At 40.0% G+C, this 23,269-nt stretch overlaps 1 protein-coding gene across 6 annotated transcripts in view; it reads right to left on the reverse strand.

Moving 5' to 3' along the window:
* LOC140464827 (cadherin-12-like) overlaps nt 1-23,269 on the reverse strand; it is a 627,324-nt gene that overhangs the window by 294,436 nt on the left and 309,619 nt on the right. The window contains exon 1 of one of the 6 annotated variants that reach the window (XM_072560317.1): nt 18,776-18,816. The exons of the other annotated variants lie outside the window; for them this stretch is intronic. The gene's annotated coding sequence lies outside the window, so the exon portion shown is untranslated. Of the gene's footprint in view, nt 1-18,775; nt 18,817-23,269 lie in introns of those variants that run through there. 6 annotated transcript variants of the gene reach the window in all.

A 23,269-nucleotide genomic window follows, 5' to 3' on the forward strand; every position in this document is an offset into this window, starting at 1 on the left:
ACGGGTGGATGACTCTTCGGAGAGTCGGTGTGGCCTTGTTGGGCCAAAGGGCCTGTTTCCACACTGCAGGGAATCTAATCTGCTGATTTTCTCAGCATTTTCTGATTTATATACTCTTAAATGAATTGCTGGGACTGCTCCATCCCAGCTATAAAAAAAACAGTAAAGCCCTGTAGCCATCAGCCCAACACATGTATTATGCCTTGTCTATAACCTTGCACTCACCCACTTTATGGCTAATCATGCCCGCTTATCAAAATGTATCCTTCCACCTGTCCCATGTCCATTCATGACTCTGTTCCCATGCCACATATGCATCCTGCCCACCTGCGTTTCCTCACTTGGACATGAATAGCTATTCAGCCCCTCACGTCTATTCCACTATTCTAGATTTTCAAATTAATACCCTTTTTCTATACAATCCCCTTATCGCTCAATGTGATCAGTAAGTAGGAATCTATTGTTTCTTGTCTTTAACATACTCAAACATTAAGTTCCCAGACCCTCTGGGGGTAAGAAATAACAAAGATTTCTCCCACCATTCTCTGAGAGAAATTGTTGCTCCTCATTTCAATCTTCATTGGCCTGTCTCTTACTCGGACACTGTCTCCCCAATTTTAGACCCTACAGTCTCCAGAAACATCCTATGTGCTTCTCTCCTGCCTTCTATATTAGGAATTTGAAAAGTTTCCATCAATTGATCTCTCTCTCTCTCCTTAACTCTCGACAACGTGTTTAGTCTTTTCAATCTCGTCCACAGTCTCACCATCCAAGGAATCTGGCGACCCTCCACTGCACTGCCTCATTAGCAAAAAAAGAAGGGCATACTGGACCTGAAACATTAACTCTGATTTCCCTCCATCGATGCTGATAGACCTGTACAGCGTTTCCAGCAATTTCTGTTTTTGCTGTTAAAGCAAGTATCTCCTTCCCCTCTGCAAGGGGTCAAGAACTGTCTCAATAAGTTGCTATTCTATTCTATTATTCAACATTATTCAACTAAAGCAAGACAGATACAAAATTCCTCTTATGTTAAGGCCAGCATATTATTTGCCTTCATGTGAAAGTGCAGGTGTTGGACTGGGCTGGGCAAAGTTAGAAGTCACATGACACCAGGTTATAGTCCAATAGGTTTCTTTAAAATCACAGGCTTTTCGAGTGCTGTCCTTCATCAGGTGATGAAGAACCATCACTCTAAAAGTTTGTGATTCTAAATAAACCTCTTGAGTTATAACCTGATGTCATGTAACTTCTGACAATCTGCTTTCCTGATTGGTTGCTGCAGGTGAATGTTAGCTTTTAGTGATTAAAGTCCTCTTGGAGGTCAACACTTCCCAGCCCATCACTATTTAAGAAATGCTCTACACCATTGTTTCTCCAAGCAAAATGCATCATTCATAATTATCCACATTATATCCCATCACATTCCATGGTCTTGCCTATTCAGCATGTCCCAATTGCCTTGAAGCATTTTCGCATCATCCTCACAGCGAGGATTATTTCCATCTAGTTTTGTGTCATCCTCAAAATTGTTAATAACGTAATTGGTTTCGTCGACTGAATCACTAATCTAGATTGTAATCTGTTGGGGCCAAAGCATTGATCCTTGCCTTCCCCACTGATCATAACCTGTCAACTTAAAAATTAGCCATTTATTCCTGGTAAGGGTTTTTAAAAATCTTTAGAAAAATATTCATTCAGTCAGTCATTCATTCATTCAGTCATTCATTCAGTCATTCATTCATTCATTCATAACTTTGCACTGTACCATAAAGTAATCCCTTTCACTCCAACCTTTCTTCCTCACTCATTCTCAGTGATTTCAAGCTCCATCTCAGCTCATTGTCCATCTCTTCCCTAGAAAATCTGTTGCCTTCCTCTTCATTGTATAAATCTAGCCACCCACATTGATGATCCAACCTTGTCATCTTCCCAGCCTCGATGCTCATCCAATCTTTATATAATTAATCTTCAATCCAAAGGGGGATGGGTATAGCAATAATAAATCTGGCTGTCATTATATGGGATTCTGGTGACATTTGGAGTATTGTGTACAATTTCTGTCTCCATATCAAAATATTATAGATTTGCCTTAGAGTGAGTTTCATGAAGATTAGAATACAAATATGGTTCCAAGAGAGATGATTGAGTAAATAAAACTAAATCCAATTTCATCAATATATATTGACAAGGTAGATATTCAGGGGCTGTTTGTACGGTATTTGTATTTTCTTTCACAGGAAGCTTGAACTCGGGACATAATTTATAAACAAGTGGTGTCCCTTTTTAGAAAGTGATGAGAAGATTTTATTTGCTGTCAAAATGTGGAATTCACCTCACTGGAAATTAATGGAGGGGTTTAGCCTTTAAATTTATTCAAGGCTATGTTTGATTTCTGATTGACCAGGAAATCAAGGAATATCAGGTGCAAACAGGAAATTGAATGTGAGACAACAGCTAGATCAGCCATAATTTCTTGAATGATGCAGCAGGTTCAAGCAGTCACATGGTTTATTCCTGCTTCCACTTCCTATGTTCTTCTGTAAAGCAATTCTTCAACTATTCCCTTGTATCCCTCGTCATCGAATTCACATTGCCCCTTTCCAACCTCCTATGCTACTGTTTCAATCCTTGTCAAGTATTCAGTTAGTAACAAAGGACCATTCAAACTCCCAATAAATTAAACTTTAGCCTTTCATTCACCACAATATTTCTTCAACTATTAATTTCCCAACTCTCTGCTCCACCTTAACTTCTGACATATTTGTCACTGGCAGAACTTTTGTTCTGTCCCATGCTGGTCGTTCTCCCAATAAAAGTTCCCACCTTCATTCCTTCAAGTCAATGGTCCACATTTGGAACATAAATAGCTTCTTCAGCTTTACTCCTTCACAACCTCCAAATCACAAGCTAGATGTAACCTTAGTTTTGAATTAATGAAAGAAGGTTTCCCCAGAAATGCAGCACTTTTTCAGTGCTGGACTGGCATGTCAACCAAGATTACATACTCAAACCTTGCAACTAGAGCTTAAACTCAAAAGATTGACAGTATGTTGTTACTGGGTTGATTAGACATTAAAAGTCTTTTCTTATTCCATGTTTATTCTGTGCCTTCATGTATCTGATTTACAGCACATATTGGTAAAAATATCACAGTTCCTATTAATTGTCTTTCTGTTCAACTATGTTTAACCAACAGAATAATTCTACATTATTGAGAATGATTTAATATTAGTTTTAGTGATGTTTGATAAGACTGACTACAATAATTTTCTTGTCAGTCTGAACTGCAATTGTGAATGTTAAGACATAACACTTCACACAATGCCTGATATTTGGGGAATAGATAAATGAGTAGAAATCAATCTTTGAACATCTTAATACCAGAATTATTTAGCATGAACCAAAATAAGTTAGTCACTTATAATGTAATTTATCAATGCAGTTATCTGTTCCATTTCAGAGTTTAATTTTGAAGCATCAAAAAGATGTCTCCATTCATCGGTTTACTATTATGCACTTCCTAGCTTGTTCTGTTTCTAAAGTGCTTGTTATTATTTGAACATTGCTTTTGCATTAATGCTGAGCAGACAATGCATAATTGACCCTGCTACAAGAAATGGTGCTATTTTTGAACTCTTGTTTTGAAATGTTGTACCTATAGGACCTCTAATGTAACAGGCAGCTAGCTGCTGAGAAGCTCTTTGGGGCTTAAAAATCATCCGCATTGTAAATATCACAGAAGGGAAAAAAGATAACTGATTTCATACAAATTGCCACCAAACCCTTGAGGAGATATAGTGTGTTCGGCTTCTCTCAGCTTTTCTGCCAATTTTGCCAATTCACTGATTCAACAGACAGTAGAAATGAAAAGCACTGATGGAGTGTTACTCACTGTTGGATTTCTATTCATTCAATTCAGTTCATTAGAGTTGTACAGAACAGTTGGAAAGAGTTCTGTCAATTGTACTCTTTAAAAGGTTGCCCAAAGGTGCAACCACTGACTTTTATTAATTAACTGTACTCTCTGATAATCCAGCTATAACATAGGCACCCTTTCAATATTATATTTACAGCTGGGCTCTTTCAGAGGGTGTACTGCGGAAAGGCAAGTACTAACAAGCTCCCTTCCAAACAATTGTGGCTCTGATTGTTTGACTTCACATCAGCTCATGTGGCAATAAGACACCACTATTTTATTGAACTGTTCTCAGATGGCATAAAATATGATTTGATCTCGTACCCCTTTCAATTTCATCCAAATCAGCATTAACTTATTTAAACTTGCACTTTAGCTAGCTTCTTGTTTGCTTGATGAAGCTCTCTCTCACAATAAAGTCAGCTGGATAAATCAAGTTAATGCAATATTCACTGACCCTAATGGTTGATTTAAGGCAGTATCTAAAACTGCGAATGTTAAGAGTGAATATTGTCCCTTGGGGCAATGCATGACGTTTACCTGAAAATGAATGGTTAGATAGCCCCGTGTTTTTGAACTATTTTAAAAAATACCAGCTACTTGACTAAGAAGCTAATCTATCGGTAACATTTCTAGTTTCCCTCTAGTGAAATTTTACTATTAACAGAATCACAACTATTTGACCAGATAAGCTATGCTCAGCATATTTTACGAACATATTGTCAGTTGAATGCATAATCATAGGAAGCATTGTTTGTGAATTTAATAATAGTATATGTTACTAGATTAAAATATTAGAGAAAAGGCCTATTATATATTTGCTATCTTTTTCACTTACAAGCATGCTTGACATTAATGCTATAGGAATGAAATTCAAATTTGGCAAGGAAACCTAATTATGGTAGATGGCAGACTAAACGGTGATATGCAAACAATTAGCCCAACCTTGACAGATTTGAACAGACTTCAAACATTGAGAAAGACTTATAATCTCTTCAAAATTTCTATTCTGGTCTTTCATAAATGACTTCACATCAGAGACAAGTTGTAGCTCTGTCAGACCTAGTCAGAGTGAATTTGGAAGATTGCGAACAGTTTTGGGCCGATAAATGAAGAAAGATGTGCTGGCATTGGAGGTGATCCAGAGGTTCTCAACTGTATTTCCTACTAATAGTTATCATAAGTGCATAGAATAGAATAAACCTTTAATGTCATGTATGCTTTTCCATGAAAAATACAGTGAAAAGTTTTATAAGTCGTTCCACCATGCACCTCCCTCAATGACAGAATGTTCCAAATGGTTTCATATGTTAACTAAAAGCAAACCAAATACCTGTAACTTTTTAATATTTATTTTTTAATCATCAATAAGAAATCAATTTGGATGGTTTATTGGTGCAAATTTAATCATTGTGAAATTATCCTGCATGAGTTAAAATCAGTTTTAAGTAATTGCAGTGTTGGTAACTGCATTTTACTATAACCTTATGCAATAGCAAATGGCGTTACTGTAATTTTTGAAATTATGCATTGTGGCATTGAAGTGAATGAAAGTTAACAATTTATATTTCCTGATTTTGTTGTACTGCTTGTACTTCCCAATCACATTCCAGATAAACTCAATGACATGAAAAGAGAAATGGACAAGAATAGGTTTCCGAATGGAGTCCATTGCACAAAAAAATCAAAATATTTCACCAGCTTCCTCAATATGGTCTACTGTAGAATGAAATAAAATGTTGCAAGGGGAGATGCAGGAAAAATTTTCAGAAAGTGCTGTTAATTGGGATGCACTGATTTAAAATAATGTATGTAAAATACCTAAATGCTGTCACCACACCACATAATTATTCAAATATAAACAACTATCAAAATATTATAATTGTATGTATTTGTGCCTGTAGGTACCTTATTTCAAATGTACTCTTTGGCTTGAACCACTTGAGCATTTACAAACAAGGCATGAGGTTGGGTCGATACAAGTAGAGGAACAGATTCTACCTGCAGATTGAAATTGTACAGTCGACTTAAAGTTATTTTGTACTCAACCAGTTGAGAATGCCTTGTTAATTGCAATCATAGTTTTATGCTGTTAACCAAGACTCCAAGCAATTTTGTAACAAAAAAGAGTTCTTTCATTTGCAAATAATAACATAATTTTAACAACTAACATCTAATGAGGAACCTGGAGAAGCCAAGACAAACATGTGACTCAGTTACTGCATTTAACCATATTTAAAGACCCACCAGACAATTCCCAACCTTATTTTTTTCTAAAAAGGAATTCAAAATCCAATGGAAATAAAATACAGCCTAAAAAATAACATTCAACTTGATTTTTGTTTTTGCCACAAAAATAGTTTTAGCAAGTGTTGTGCCCTAAAGATCCAACTACTATTGTTTCAAACTCCTGGGACATTGTGTGGCATAACTAGGTCCCTTGTGGGAAGTGGTGGGGATAAAGTTCAATGCAGGGTTCTAGAAATAAATAGTTATTGTTTCTGTAAAACAATTGCAGCACCACATTCTCGACTGATCTCCAGCATCTGCAGTCCTCACTTTCTCCCTGTATTTGTTACCTGTTGGTTATCATAAGTACATTCTATGATTCTATGATAATTTCTTCTTCATCTTTAGCTCTATCTCCTTTGCCACCCATAGAGGAACTTGTTTCCCCTATCTTTCCTTTTAAGGGATTTAATGCTAATTGTTAATCTGTGACTTTTTAAAAAACGCTGAATGACAAAGAAATGCATATTCAATGTAAATAATGTAGTTTCTTCTTCATCTTTATCTCCTTTGACACCTGGCGTGCAATTTGTTTGCTCTACCTTGATTTTTCAGGTCACATATCTTGACTATTCCTGAACGGTCCCTACTTTGATTGGCCAAATGACTTAATTCTGTTCCTGTACCTTATGATCTTAAGGTCTTATGTTTCATGGGTGAGGGTTGCTGAGTGGATCATGAACAGAACAACTGGGACCAAGAATAAGCAATTCATCCCCTTGAGCCTGCTCTGCCATTTAATACAATTTATTAATGTCAGTGTGATTTAGGATGACTATGGAAATCGAGAAGGAATAATTTAGATTGAGAATAATTAACTGGAAGAAAAACAGTTCAAAGGGGAAAGAATGGAATGGGAAGAAATAAGTTACAGTCACAGGTTGTAAATAGAGACAAACAGCTGAGTAGTGGGCTAACTTCAAAGTAGAGACAGTTCAGGAATATTCAGGGTATATCCACTGAAAAAAAAAGATAGGGCAAACAAATTCCTCTATGGTTGGCAAAGGAGCCAGGTATAAAGATGAAGAAGAAATTATCATAGAATCATAGAATGTACATATGATAACCAACAGGTAACAAATGCAGGGAGAAAGTGAGAACTGCAGATGCTGGAGATCAGTTGAGTGGTGCACGAAAAGCACAATGTTTCAGGCAGCATCCGAGGAGCAGAAGAATTGGCATTTCATGCGTAAGCCTTTCACAACCAACTCGAATAGAAAAGATTTAGAAGGGATGTGAAAAAACAAATAACAGAAACAAAGATAGATTACGGAAAGAGACTGGCAGTTAGCATAGAAAGGAATCTCAGAGTCTTCCATCATTTAAATAGAACAAGTGTGTTAAAATAAGGAGTAAGGCTGAAAAGGGAATGAGAAAAGCAGTTACACGTAGAGCACATTACTGAGATATTCATTTCATAACTTGGTTCTGTCTTTACAAATCAAAAAAAAAGCTTTGAAAGCTATGGTAAAAGAGAAAGCATTTAAGACACTAGAATGGTTTATAATTGATAAAGAGGAGATATTGAATAGACTACCTGTACTCTACAAGGATTGTACATGGACTGCCTGAAGGCATTGATAAAATGTCACACAACAGCCTTATAACACATGTCATAAAAAGAACAGCAACACCATGTACCTGAAATTAAGTAAATATCAGGGAATGGGAAATGTTGACTGAAAGGATGTACAGGGTCACCAACATCTTCTCAAGTGGCACTTGCACCTGTTCATTGACACTCAGCTTGGGTTCTTCCAGGGAACTCAGCTCCTGACCTCGTTACAGCCTTGGGCCAAATATGAGCAAAGGAGCTGAACTTCTGAGGTGAGGTTAAAGTGACAGTCTGCTCAGTCAAATCCTGTCTTGATGTGAAGGACAATCAAGAAGCCCTAGTAAAACTGGAGTCAGTGGATTTCAAATTGAACTCTCCACTCATTGGTTGAAGTCCTAACCAACACAAAGGAAGATGGGTGTGGTTGTTGGGGAAATCTCTGCAAGAGTTCCTCAGGATAGTGTCCTCGTCCCAACCATCTTCGGCTGCTTTATCAATGACCTTCCCTTTACATTAAGGTCAGAAGTGGGGATGTTTGCTGATCACTGCACAATGTTTAGTACCATTCATGACCCCTCAGGTACGAAAACAGTCTATGTTCAAATGTAACAAGATCTGAACAATATCTATGCTTGAGTTGAAAGGTGGCAAGTAACATTCATGCCACTCAAGTGCCAGGCAAAACATATCTTCAATGAAACATAACCTAATTATCAACTCTTAGGCATTACCATCTCTGAAACCACCACTATCAACATCCTCGGTGGAGGGTTTGACCATTGACCAGAAACTGTACTGGGCCAGCCACATAAATTCATTGTCTGTAAGAATAGGTCAGAGGCAAGGAATTCTATAGCGAGTGATTTAGCTTCTGTTTCTTTAGTGTCTGTTTGCCATCTACAGGGATGGAATAGTAATGGAATACTCCCCACTCTAAAACCCTTAAGACATTTGACACCATCCAGGACAAATTTGACTGGATACACACACACACACACACACACACACACACACACACACACACACACAGACACACAGACACACACACACTAATTATCTGCAACTTGATACAAAGGAAACAGTTTCAGATTTGGTGTATGATACAAAAAGTGTGGAGCTATGCAAACTGTAAGGAGGTAAACTTCAAAGAAAACTTCCAAAGGACAGAGACAATCTGGTGGGATGGCTGGACAGGTGGTGGATGAAGGTCAATGTGGAGAAAGTGAAGCAATTTCAGTTTGAGAGGAAGAAATTGAACAGGATATACAAAATAAAGGGTACAATTCTAAAATGAGTGTGAGTGTTGTTTGCCTGTGTGCAGGACAGGTTCAGTAAGCGGTTCATAAAACATATGGTAATCTTTACTTTATTCAGAGGAGCACAGTTTAGAAGAGTAAAGAGGTTATGCTAAACTTGTGTAAGACACTATGCTGACCTCCACTGGAGTATTGAGCACAGCTCTGAGTACCAGAAGTTAGGAAGGATGTGATGGTATTATGAGCGGAGAAAAGATTCATGAGCTTTACTTCAGGGATGAGGAAGTGCAGTTATGAAGACAGATTGAATAAAGTCAGGACTGATTTGTTTGAGGAAGAGAAGGATATTATTGATAGCTACAAGGCATTCTGATGTGGGAGGGTGAGCAGTCAGAGGTTGTGGTTTATATCAGTAACAATGACAAAGGTAAAGCGAGGAATGAGGTCCTGCAACAAGAATCTGGGGAGCAGATTGAAAAGCAAAACCTCAGTAACTTCTAGATTAGTACTGCTGCCTTGACACAGAGTGTAGAGAGAAAGGAAGATACAGCAGACGAATGTGTGGCTGAAGAATTGGTTTTGGAGGGAGCACGTTAGATTCTTAGATCACTGGGTTTGTTTCTGAGGAAATTGGAATCTCTGCAAGGAGGTTTTGTGCCATATCTATGTCATGGGACCAACATAATCTAATTTGGCAGAAAGATGGGATACAGACTAAAGATACAGTAGGTGTGATGCACAGATGAGTATGGAGGAAAAATCAAGTCAGTCCAGTGGGCTGAGCATAAATATTCAAGTTAAGGCAGAAGGTAATATCCAGAGGCTCGATGGCACTGATTTGAATAGAAAGAGTCTTGAAGATGAGTATGTTCATTACACCTCATTGCTATCACAAAACATGGTTGAGGGAGGGAGGGAGGGACAGAACTGGTAGCTCAATACAAACAATCATCAGGAAAAAGTGAGGACTGCAGATGCTGGCAATCAGAGTAGAAAGGTGTAGTGCTGGAAAAGCACAGCAGGTCAGGCAGCATCTGAGGAGCAGAAGAGTCAATATACAACCATCAGGCAATTTGGGAATGTTTAGGAGAGGAGGTGCTGTTGCAATACTGATCAAGGAGTCAATTCTATATTAGGAGATATGATATTTCAGAAAATTCTCCAACTGAAGCCATAAGGGGAGAACCTAAAAACAAAAAGGGGCAATCAGTTTGCTGGCCGTCCCTTAGACCCCCAAACAGTCGAGGGGCAGAAGAACAGAGACATAGGCAAATAGCAGAGAAGTGTAAATACAATCATGTAATTATTGTAGGGGACTGCAACTTCCTCAATATTAACTGAGATAGACAAAATGTGGAACATTTAGACTGGGTGGAATTCAGGAAAACTTTTAGGACAATGTGTAGGAAGTCCTTCGAGAGAGAGAGCACAATTGCTGGGCTTAACTTGAGGGAAGCAAGCTGAGGTAGGTAAGTGAACTTTTCAGTGACATTAACCATAAGTCAGTTAGATTTTAGGTAGTGTGAAAAAGGATAAAGACTGATCAGAAGTAAAGCTTTCACAGGGACAGAAGGCCCACTTTAATACTCTAGGACAGGATTGGGCCAAAGTGACTGGGAAAATCTCGTTGCGGAAAAGTCTATATCAGAGCAGTGAGAATGGTTCAAAAGAGTAATATGTGAGTGGAAGGTCAATATATTCTCAAAGGTGAAGGATGGGACCAACATGTCCAGACAAATCTGGAAATCAAGGAATGTACAGGATTAGAGAAAGAAAATGGAGAAAATTATGATATATATCAAGGAGTCAAAACAACAAATCCCCTTTATTTTAAAATAATCTTGCAAATCTTACTGTAGAGTTCCTTAAAACCATTCCGTTGTACACTTTTCTTTCACAGGCTGCAGCCCTTTCTGGTTCAGTCAGTATTTGTTGTCCATTCTTAATTGTTTTTCAATTCTTAATTCAAAAAAAGGGTAATACTGTAACCCAAATTATTTCAACAAGTAGGTACACTGTTTGAGGTGTAAATGATATGGTTGGGGTCTAGAATTAAAAGGAAACTTGTGGTATTGCTAGTTAAGTACAAAATCCCACTAAATAATCAACAGAGATGCTAAATGGATCACCTGATATGCAACACTCCCTAATTATGTTTTTTATGACACCACCTCTCCATCATTAACTTGTTATAACTGATCAAAACACTTGTGTTAATAAGCATTGCACTTTACTTCTACCATGGCTAAGCATGGAGAAAATGTTGCAATAATGAAGAAGAAATAATTCAGCTTCCCTGAATGATAGAAGTGGGTCATTGTGACACAATAACGCATGTTTTTTACACAGAGAGTAGTTTGTGTGTGGAATGAGCTGCCAGAAGAATTGGCAGATGTGGGAACAGTTACAACACACAAAAAAACATTTGGGAAAGTACATGAGTATGGAAGGCTTAGAGGGATATGGGCCAGGAGCATGTACGTGGGACTAGTTTAGTTTGGGAACATGGTCGATGTGGACTAGTTGGAGTGAAGAGTCTATTTCAATGCTATATATGACTCTATGATTCTGTTCCTGAATCTAAAACTAAGGAGCCCTCTCAGTACATACAGCTCTAGGAAATTTATTTACGAAATCAAATGAAGCATTGTCCTCCTTAATTTCTCGTTTTTGTTTCAATTCCACATTTTGCAGTAGCTCCACGTTAAACCTTTCATCTCTCATTAGGAGCTCATGCTGCTTGCGGCTAAGCTTCACTAGTAATTTGTAGATGAGTTGACAGGACTAGGCTTCTTCAGTTAAGTAAGGTAGATAGAGCGAGTCTCTGCCCATAACTCTGCAGTTGTGGTCGATTCCTGAAGAAGGGCTTATGCCCGAAACGTCGATTCTCCTGTTCCTTGGATGCTGCCTGACCTGCTGCGCTTTGCCAGCAACACATTTTTCAGTTGTGGTCACCAGGTGATAACAATGATGTAAAGGTATGGGAGAGTGAAATCTTGCAAGCATGCTAGCAGAGCTGTGAAATAATACTTACCAGGAAAGGATTAATAGGCTGGGTGCTCTTTTCTCTCAAAAGTAAACAAAGGCTGAGGACTGACATACTGGAGGTCTTTAAAATGATGAAAGCCTTTGACAGAGTGGATACAGAACAGAGAAGAGCAAAACTGGAGACTGACAATGAAAAAAAGAAATCAAATAGGAATTCAGAAGACACTCCTTTCCCAAAGGTGGTGATTATAAGGAACATTAAACATTAGGTTTAATTGTCACATGTACTCCAGTTCAGTGCACATAGTCACCAACCCTGGCACCATCTTGGATACAAAGGTACTAGGCACAAAATCTTAGCAACAAATTAAAAAAAAAAGAAATAACATTAAAAGTTCAACACTCTGTTCCTTCTTAAGTGCTTAGCCATCCTGCCTTCACAATCTTCACAAAGGCTCGGACTCCTCTGTGTTGGGCCTCCCAACCGCAATCGAATCCCTCTCCCCGTGTTGACTCAATCTTCTCTCGTGGGCATGTTAGACAGTGAACAGGCAGCATGGGGAGGGGGTGTGGTTAGAGAGTGGACAGGCAGCATGGGGAGGGGGTGTGGTTAGAGAGTGAACAGGCAGCATGGGGAGGGGGTGTGGTTAGAGAGTGGACGGGCAGCATGGGGAGGGGGTGTGGTTAGACAGTGAACAGGCAGCATGGGGAGGGGGTGTGGTTAGAGAGTGGACGGGCAGCATGGGGAGGGGGTGTGGTTAGAGAGTGGACGCAGCATGGGGAGGGGGTGTGGTTAGAGAGTGAACAGGCAGCATGGGGAGGGGGTGTGGTTAGAGAGTGAACAGGCAGCATGGGGAGGGGGTGTGGTTAGACAGTGAACAGGCAGCATGGGGAGGGGGTGTGGTTAGAGAGTGGACGGGCAGCATGGGGAGGGGGTGTGGTTAGAGAGTGGACGGGCAGCCCGGGGAGGGGGTTGGTTAGAGAGTGAACAGGCAGCCCGGGCTGCTTGTTCTCTCTAACTGCAGCCCCCCCAGCATATCCCCAACCCTGGGCTGCCTATTTTCTCTACATCCCTGCACTGCCTGTTCTACCCACTGCCCAAGGTTGCCTGTTCACTCTTTACCCACCCCCCTCCCCGCCCACCCCCAGGCTGCCTGTTCTTTCTCTAACTCTCTGGGCTGCCTGTTCACTCTCTAATCCCCCTGGGCTGCCTGTTCCCTTTCTAACCCCTACCTCCCCCCTCCCCGGGCTGCCTGTTCTCTTTAATCTCCACCCCCCCCACCCCCCCCACCCCCCACCTCCCCACCCCAGGCTGCCTGTTCTCCATCCTATCTCAGGTAGCCAGAAACCTCTCTTGCCACCACATTGGCTCAATCACCCCCACGCTACACAAACCCACTCTCCACAGAAGGTAAACAGATTAAAGTAAGAAAGAAGAGCAGTGAAAGAAGGAAATATGTCCAAGCAGATGGAGTAAATGAGCTCTGGGCAGGAGCCTGCATACTGCACTGTCACTCCACGTTCATCTTGACATCGATATAGGACTTGCAATGAGATGCATTCATTGGATTCATTCAAGGTGATGTTACTCTGGACATGAGGAATAAAGGAAGAGATGATTGTACTGATAAATTCAATGAAGAAGGATAGAAGGAGAACAACACTTGGAATTCTCAGTCGAATGACTTTTTTTCTGTGCTATAGATTCTATGCGGTACAATGTAGCATGGAGCCAAAATGCTGAGCTTGGATTGTATTGAGTGATGTGAGAGGACTGCACTCACTCAGGAAGGGCATTGTTTAGCATTCAATGTCAATTATGTCGAAGTGTAAAATTCTGAGCATAATTATTTGATGAGCTGAACGTGTAATTCTTTCTAAATGAATGTTTAATTTTTTTTGCAGAGTGAACAGAACCTCTGATACTAAGTGAATGTTTCAATGTGCCACCTGGTAATTAACTAATATTCGGAACAGTTATCTGGTGCTCCTGATGAATGTGAAGTTCACGTTTCAATCGTCTCAGGGGTCAACTCAGCTATGGATGCTTGTATTCCCGTACAAAATTACATCATATGTTGCTAACAATATCATAACCAATCAGTGAAGGAACGTACTATTTCAATTGATGTTAATTTACATAAGTAAATGAAGCTTAACTTGTTTAATTTATTCAACCAAAAACGTTCTTGTTTCAATTGGCTATGGGTTTCTCAAACCCTTTGTACAAAAGATTTGTTGATGGCAACAGTATTGTACATTCTGCCACCAATAGTATGTTTATTGTATTGTCAGTTTAAAATGGTAAATCCTAGATCAAAGTGGGTCTTATTAAAATTTTAAACATGCTATGGTCAAATAGAAAGCTTTATTTATTTTTAAAATTTCAATTCATACTTCTTTCCTGTATCCACCCACCTTAATCTGATCTCGACCATGGGCAAGATCCCAATATTGCAACTGGAACAAGCACTGAACGCAATCCTGAAATATGGCTTGCCTTGATGCTCCCCTAAAAACAAACATTTGACTGACAGACAGTAACTAATGGAGTGCCAGATGGGATCAGTGTTTGGACCCCAGCTACTCACAGCATGTAATAATGATATAGACAAGGGACCAATACGTAAAATATCTCCAGGTTTGCCGGTGACATAAAGCTGGGTGGGAAAGTGAGCTATGAGGACGATACAGAAATACCTCAGTGTGATTTGGACAGGCTAAGTGAATGGGCAGATACATGGCAGATCCAGTATACTGTTGATAAATGGGAGGTTCTTCATTTTGGAGCAAAAACAGGAAGGAAGGTTATTATCTACTTGTTGATAGATTAGGAAAGAGAGAGGTGCAACAAGACCTAGGTGTCCGTGTAAGTCAGTCGCTGAAGGTAAATATGCAGGTGCAGCAGGCAGTGAAGATGGTAAAATGGTATGTTGGTCTTCATAGTGAGAGGACTCAAATATAGGAGTAGAGATGTCTTGCTGCAATTATATAGGGCCGTGGTGAGACCCCAACTGGAGTATCATGTGCAGTTTTGGACTCCTTATCAAAGGAAGAATGTTCTGGCTGTGGAGGGAGTGAAGCAAGCTTTACCAGAGTGATGGCTGGATGGTGGGATTGATTCATGAAGGGAATCTGGGTTAGTTAAAACTATATTCACTGGAGTTCAAAGAGTACGGGTTGGGGGGTGGGGGAGTGGTGATCTCATGGCAACCTATAAAACTCTAACAGGACTAGACACAGTAAACACAAAGTAAACAAAGTATGATCCTGATGAGCATGGAGTCCAAAAGCAGGAGGTTACAAGCTAAAGAATAAGAGGCTAGCCATTTAGGAGAAATTTCTTCAACCAGAGAATGGTGAGCCTGTGGAATTCTCTGTCATACAAAGCATTCTGTGCATTCAAGGAGTGCGTTCTTATTGCTAAAGGGTAAAGGGAGAAAGTAGGAACTGAGTTGGATGATCAACCATGATCATAATGAATGATGGAGCAGGCCTAAAGGCAGAATGGCCTACTCCTATTTTCTATGTTTTCATTTGTATAATTAACCCAAATTCGTCAAACTGCAAACGTTTATTGCAGACATTTTTGCCTGGATCTTACTTGCATCAAGGAGTTCCCACACTGCTCCAACACATCCCTTGTCCTGCCATACTTGATCTATTTTAATTAAAAACGTAACACTCCATTCAATAATTTATTTTTCATTTTGACATAATTTATTAACCTTACCACTGGAACCATATGAATTTCAAGCCTAGTAATACAACAGACCTTAACCTCTTACCAGGCGCTTATCAAACATTGAAAATCTCTGTGTGATGGAGGAAGAACCAATTTCCAGAACGTGAAAAAGTTCAAAATAGCAGAAGCAAATAAGCACCTCCTCCTCCAAACCTAACTCCCCTAATCACCAATTCACAGCACTCTGTTTAAAGGCACCCTCTGTACTTTGTTGCATTGAGATGCCTGACTTTGTACACTTCTTCAGGAAAAAAAAAGCTGGCTAACCTATTTACAGAAATAGCAGTGTCAGCTGCTTTCTTTGATTATCATTTTTGGAATGTGGATTCTTTTAAGAAGAAAGGCCAGTGGCTGTGGCTTTGTGTTGTGAATACAGTTAAAGATCAGAAAATAATTCTGGAAAGCTACCCTGAGTATCTCCGTTCCAAGACTACGTACAACTGTAATCAAGCACCTGAGAAACTTCGGTTAAATGAATCAAGTGCTTCAATTTTGGGTGAACAGAATAAAGCTGTTGGTTTTGTTCCAATTTCAGTTTAAAAGAAAACATGAGTTAAATTCACAAGGGAAGCAGGTTGAACCTGTGTATTATCATTTGTACGGAGAGATTTCTGTCATATATTTGCACAAAAGGTAGCTTCATTTATTTTGATTTATTCTGATGCAATAATCTTATGTTCCATTGCTAAAGGACATCTGCAGCCTCATGTGAACATATTTTAATGACTACTCACCAGTTAAATCACTGAAAAAAAATGAACATATGCTTTATCAAATCAAGTTTCATTCTGGGATCTGACTTTTCCAGTGTTACCGTCACCTGGGATCATAAGAAATCTTTGTTACTCCCCAGTGGCAGCATCAGGAAGGGAAGGTGAAAGCATACACAGCAGAAGAAAACCAGGGAAATTGAAGGCACTGGGCATGTCTTGATTCTAGCTGCAGTGTGATCCTGAAATGGGTTGGAGTTATTTGACTACTGAATTTTACAATAATGTTAATAACTAATGATTGTTAAACTCTGGAATAAATATTGGAATGTCTGTCATGAATATGCATTTTGCCTCACAAAAGTGAAAATAAGGGAAATATTTGAGTTGGCTTTTAACTCACTCAATGCATTCATTTTGTGTAATATAATGAAGGCAGAAAGAGATAAATACTGTTTTGTGTTTGGAAAGCAGTATTATTTTGTTTAGATTTTTTTAATGGACTCTTGCCAAATATTCAAATAGGTTGCTATTGAACACAGAATGAGAAAGTTGACTGCCTCCAGACATTTTCAGCAATAATAATCATCACCTCCCAGAGTGTAATATTCCTTGCAGTGTACAAAACTGCAGCCAAACCAACCAAAAAGGACGAGCAGACAAGATGTCTACCTCAATATTAGAGTGCTGTTGGAAAAGCACAGCAGGTCAAGCACCATCCAAGGAGCAGGTAAATTGACGTCTTGGGCAAAAGCCCTTCATCAGGAATGAGGATGGGAGCATTGAGGAATGGGTGGGGGCTGGGGGTGGGGGGATGGTAGCTGACAGTGCAATAGATGGATGGAGGTGGGGGTTAAGGTTATAGGTCAGAGAGGAAGATTGACAGATGGGACAGGTCGTGAGGGTGGTGCTGAGCTGGAAGGTTGGAACTGGGGTAAGGTGGGGGGAGAAGAAATTAGGAAACTGGTGAAGTCTATATTGATGCCATGGGGTTGGAGGGTTCCCGAGGCAGAAGATGAGGCGTTCTTCCTCCAGGCATTGGGTGGTAAGGGAGTGGTGATGGAGGAGGGCCAGGACCTGCATGCCCTTGGCAGAGTGGGAGAAGGAGTGGAAATGTTCGGCCACGGGACAGTGGAGTTGGTTGGTGCAGGTGTCCGGAGATATTCTCTGAAGAACTCTGCGAGTAGGCATCCTGTCTTCCCAGCGTAGAGAAGACTGCATCGGGAGCAACGGATACAGTAAATGATGTATGGAGGTGTGGGTGAAACTTTGGATGTGGAAGGCTCCTTTGGGGCCTTGGACGGAGGTGAGTGGGGTGGTGTGGGTGCAGGTTTTGCAATTCCTGCAGTGGCAAGGGAAGGTGCTGGGAGGGGAGGGTAGGTTGTTGGTGGGCACGGACCTGACTAGGTAGTCATGGAGGGAATGATCTTTACGGAAAGCGGGTAGGGATGGGGAGGGAAACATATCCCTGGTGGTGAGGTCCGTTTGGAGGTGGTAGAAATGGTGGCAGATGATGTGATGTATGCAGTGGTTGGTGGGGTGAAAGGTGAGGACGGGGGGTTCTGTTGTTGCAGTTGAAGGGGTGGGTTCAAGCTGTGGGACGTGGATGAAATGCACTGGAGGGCATCATCAACCACGTGGGTGGGGAAATTGCCTCCTTTAAAGAAGGAGGCCATTTGGTGTGTTCTGTGGTGGAACTGGTCCTCCTTGGAGCAGATACAACGGAGGAGAAGGAATTTGGAATATGGGATAACATTTTTTCAGGAGGCAAGGTGGGAGGAGGTGTAATCCAGGCAGCTGAGTGAGTCAATGGGTTTGTAATAAATGTCAGTGTTGTGTCGGTCACCGTTGATTTGAGATGGAGAGATCCAGGAAGGGGAGGGGGTGTCAGAGATGGTCCAAGAGAATTTAAGGTCGGGGTGGAATGTGTTGGTGAAGTTAATGAACTGTTTGACCTCCTCGTGGGAGCACGAGGTGGCACCAATGCAGTCATCAATGTAGCGGAGGAAGAGGTGGGGAGTGGTGCCAGTGTAACTCCGGAGGATATACTGTTCTACGTAGCCAACAAAGAGCAGGGAGAGCTGGGGGCCATGCACATGTCCATGGCTACCCCTTTCATGTGGAGGAAGTGGGAGGACTCGAAGGAGAAATTGTTGAAGGTGAGGACCAGTGCAGCCAAACGAATGAGTGTGTCAGTGGAGATGTCTACCTCAGCCAGTTCTGCACAAAGGAGGTCATTGAAACTTTGTTAATGACTCCACCATTATCCAGTAGAAAATATAATCATTTCTGATAAGGGAAAATTAAACCCACCTTGTTAAATTGAATGTTCACCTCCAATCACCTCACTGATGATTTTTTTTATTCATACCTAGGAAGAGGGCCAGCATTTATTACACATTCCTAATTGGACAGAAGGCATTTGAGAGAACCCACATTGCTGTTGGTCTGGAGTCACATATAGGCCAGACCAGGTGAGGACAGCAGATTTCCTTCCCTAAATGACAAAAGAGAGCCAGATGGGCTTTTTTCTGACAATTGTGAATAGATTCAATCGGTAGATTATTAATTCCATATTTTTTAAAATTGAATTCAAATTCCACTGTCTGCCATGATGGGATCTGAACCTAGGTAACCAGAACATTAGCAGAGCTTCTGGACTAATAGTCTAGTGATAAAATCATTAGGCCATCACTTCCTCCATGGGTTTTTTTGAACCATCTTCAATGATAAGATTTCGATACCTTATCAGTCAGCTTGTGAAACCTGATATTACCTACACCTGGAACTATGTAGTGCCTACCTTTTATCTTAATATCTCTCAAAATTCTGATTTCTAGAAGTATACTTGTCTTTTATCCAAAATGAATCTATTCCACATTTGCCACTACTACATCTTCACCAGCAATTCAACTATATCTGAGTTCCTGCAAAAGGGATATCTGTACACAGTCAACTGAAAGAACCTCCACTGAACATTCATTTACAGCATGGTCTTCACATGGACTAATTCTGATAACTTTCATTTCAAGTATTTTGCTGTTTGTAATTGTCTTCTTCCGTTTTGCATTTTCCTCTTTCTTGGATGTATGTGTGTGAGGATGTGCCATTAAGTCTGGTTTTGAATGTAGTAATAAACCTTACTTTAAGGTTAAAATAAAAAAAATTGTTGTGGGTCATTTTTAACCGGGCTTCACAAAGAAGGGAATGCACCTTCACTTATTTTTTGAGGGAAAAGGAACAAAAGGAAACTTTAAAAATGTAAAATCCAACCCTGTTGGAAAACAGAAAAGGAGGAGCGTGCAAATAATTCAGTTCTCCTCTCCCTCCTGACTGTGACACACAGTTGTAATCTTGCACTCTCTGTGTATCTTTCGTGCAGTTTAACATTCCAGTCAGTAGCTCATTTAAATTGAACCACAAAACAAGTAAACCTTCTACAGGCACTAAGCGATGAGTCATATTCAGAATTACAACCTTCTTTAGCATCATTTCTGCTGCTGTTGCTGCTTATCTATATTTATGTGAGGAATTGACCAACACGTTGAATAGCACGGGTTAAACCACTGCCCAAAACAACTTCAGACACTAAATTTTAAAGAAGGAGAACTCACTTCATTTGGGAAAGAGTGATTTTGTGAAACAAATCAATTATGTGGGAGCGTTAAGCTTTATTTTTAGTACCATGTGATTGTGTGTTTATGCAGCAACTTATTGAAGATTCATCTGTTGCCTCTAATTATGTTAGAGATATATGATCTGTTTCTCCCAAATGGAGATTAAGCATTGTGCTGCTAAACCTGCCCCCAGGGTTCAGATGTAGGGGCAGAGATTGGAAAAAATCTATCCTCCATCTCCCTCCATCTCAGGAATGTTGGTGAAACAGACAGTAAGAAAGAGTAGTGATGATTGTAAAACAGTTTTCACAACCACTGGGTGTTGCAAATAATTTACAGCAAACGTAGTGATTGAAACGAGAGCCAGGTGAATGTTATTGAGTGTGAGATCCCTGATTAGGGTTGTTAACCTGGGCCAATTAGGGAATTCTGCCTGACAGATAGATATAAACTGGAATATCAGAGAGTCTCCTCCCTCCAGGGATTGGCTCTGAGCTGGCTGGGGCAAAGTCCATGTACTATGCTCATGTAAATAAAGGGTGGTTTGGTCACCGGATACCAAGCTATATGGAGTTATTTCAGAAGTACTTTTTGAAATGTTCTGAAGAAAGGTCACTGGACCTGAAACGTGCTTTCTCTTCACAGATGCAGCCAGACCTGCTGCGTTTCCCAGCACTGTCTGATTACATTGTTGGTGTAGTTACTGTTGTAAAGTCAAACAGACAGAATAAGAGCCAGAACTGTGAAGCCAAACAGCCCATATTTTATTGATGAATTCATGTGTCATCTTTCAAAGTAACAATGAAAAGCTCTTCTGATGTTCATACTTTTTACAAAAAACCTTACCAATCCAAACTTACCCATAACCAACCATCCACATCCATCTCATTCACTCCAATCTTGGCAGCTAGAGCCAAAAATTTAAATCATCAAACAGACAATTCAGCCCTGGCAACTGCTGAGGAGCAGCTATTCCACTAATTACAATCTTAGCCAACGCAATATTCAATCCTTCATGATTGCGATGGGGATATGTTAATTGCTCCTGTGAATATTCTACATTCATGAAAAAATAACTTTGCTAATATACTCTGTCTCTGAAGGTGCTGTGGAGTTAAATAATGTAGATTTTTATGGGATAAAATTTGCTTGCACTAATCTGTGATCATGTGGAAATTCAATGAGATTTTACAATTTTTATAAACATGTCTTGCAGGTTTAATGACTTTCTTTAAAAAAAATGAAATTCAATTACACACAAACACAAAGTCTGTAAAATTTGAAGAAATGTGTTCAAATTCCATACTTGAACAATCAAAATGCAAAACACGTAAAGATGAGAGAACGATTCCCAATTACAAAGCATTTTCAAGACCTCAGGATGTCTCAAAGCACTTTACAGCCAATGAAATGTCTATGAAGTATAGTCACTGTTGTCATTTGGAAAGGCAGCAACCATTTCACAGACAGCAAACTCTCACAAGTAGCAAACTGATAATGGGAGATAATCTGTTTTTGTGATACTGCTTAAAGGACAAATATTGGTCAGGATATGCATCATGACTCTTCTGTTCTTCTGTCAAGATTATTCATGAGATCTTTGACAGCTATCTGAGACACTAGTCAGAATCACAGTGTTGCTTCTCTGTCACTGCAGTATTAGAATAGAATAGAAACCCTACGGTGTGGAAACCGGCCATATGGCCCAACAAGTTCACACCAACCCTCCAAAAAGTATCCCACACAGACACATTGCCATACCCTTTCACTCTACATTTTCTCTGACTAATGCACCTAACCTACACATCTCTGAATACTATGGGCAATTTAGCATAGCCAATTCACCTAACCTGCACATCTTTGGACTGTGGGAGGAAACTGAAGCACCCGGAGGAAACTTTCACAGACACAGGGAGAACATGCAAACTCCACACAGACAGTCACCTGAGGGTGGAATTGAACCCAAGTCCCTGGCACAATGAGGCAGCTGTGCAAACCACTGAGACACCATACCACATTGTACCATAACTATCAGCTTAAGTGTTCTCGGAAACAGTAATGATAATAAGCGTACCATATGCAGAGTTCTGCTGACTCCAGAGCCCTTGAAAAAATACAGACAAGACTCGGGTATTCAAGTCCTGTCACTAGTGGGTCCTACTTTTGCTGATAGGAGGGTGCCTTTTGTGATGAACAGCACAACTGGGAAATCCATCTTCAATAAAGTCATTTCAGATTATCACAAAATTCAAGCAGAACCTATTTTTCCTGTTCCAAGGATGGTAACTTACAGATTAAAATGACTAGTCTGTGAAGGAGGCATAAATAATCCTGAAACAAAAAAAAATGCGAAAGAACTGCAGATGCTGGAAATCAGAAACAGGAATGTAAATTGCTGCAAAAACACAACAGGTCTGGCAGCAGCTGCATGGAGACAGTACAGATTTTTCTCCACAGATGGAGGAAGCCTGCTGTACTTTTCAAGCAATTTCTGAGGTTTCTTTTTCCAAATGATCATGAATGTTTGATAATGTCTGTTCAATGCCATGATTGTAAATGACCTGAATCCCCAGAATTTTAGAAATGAAAATAGCACAATGGCTTTTAGCGAAATAAAAATAAAAACAACACTGGCTGTTAGTTTGACAGACCACCTGGTGTAGTTTAGGGAGGAAATGTTCGTCATCTGCTCATCAAAGTTCCATAGACGCCCTGTGGACATAGGCACCTGTCATAAGCCCATTGTCAATGTTCCATTGATTGCAAAAGCTCCAAAGCTACTAATCTCACCCAGGAGGTTGTGTTCATAAGTCAATTAACAGTTTAAAAAGGTTATTAAACAGATTAGCTGGCTTTGAAGTGGTTAGTGAATAAAGGTGTATCTGTTTTGCAACAGATTGACCACAGCTGGGGATTTAAGTTTTTCAGAACTTTTTTTTGTGTGAATGAGTGATTTATTTCTGTACAGTGGATGCTGTCAATCAGAAACAAAATCAAAAGTTGCTGGAAAAGCTCAGATTTAATGTGACCCTTCCTCACCGGACCCAAAACATTAACTCTGATTTCTCTCTATAGATGCTGCCAGGCTTGCTGAGCTATTTCCAGCAATTTCTGTTTTTATTTCAGTGTCAGCTGTATCTGACTGAGAGGTTCGTTAGAGTGCTGTAAACTAAATTAGTAGCCAAATGGC

Source organism: Chiloscyllium punctatum, chromosome 41 (assembly GCF_047496795.1).
Source record: "Chiloscyllium punctatum isolate Juve2018m chromosome 41, sChiPun1.3, whole genome shotgun sequence".
In the NCBI taxonomy this organism is placed as follows: Eukaryota; Metazoa; Chordata; class Chondrichthyes; order Orectolobiformes; family Hemiscylliidae; genus Chiloscyllium; species Chiloscyllium punctatum.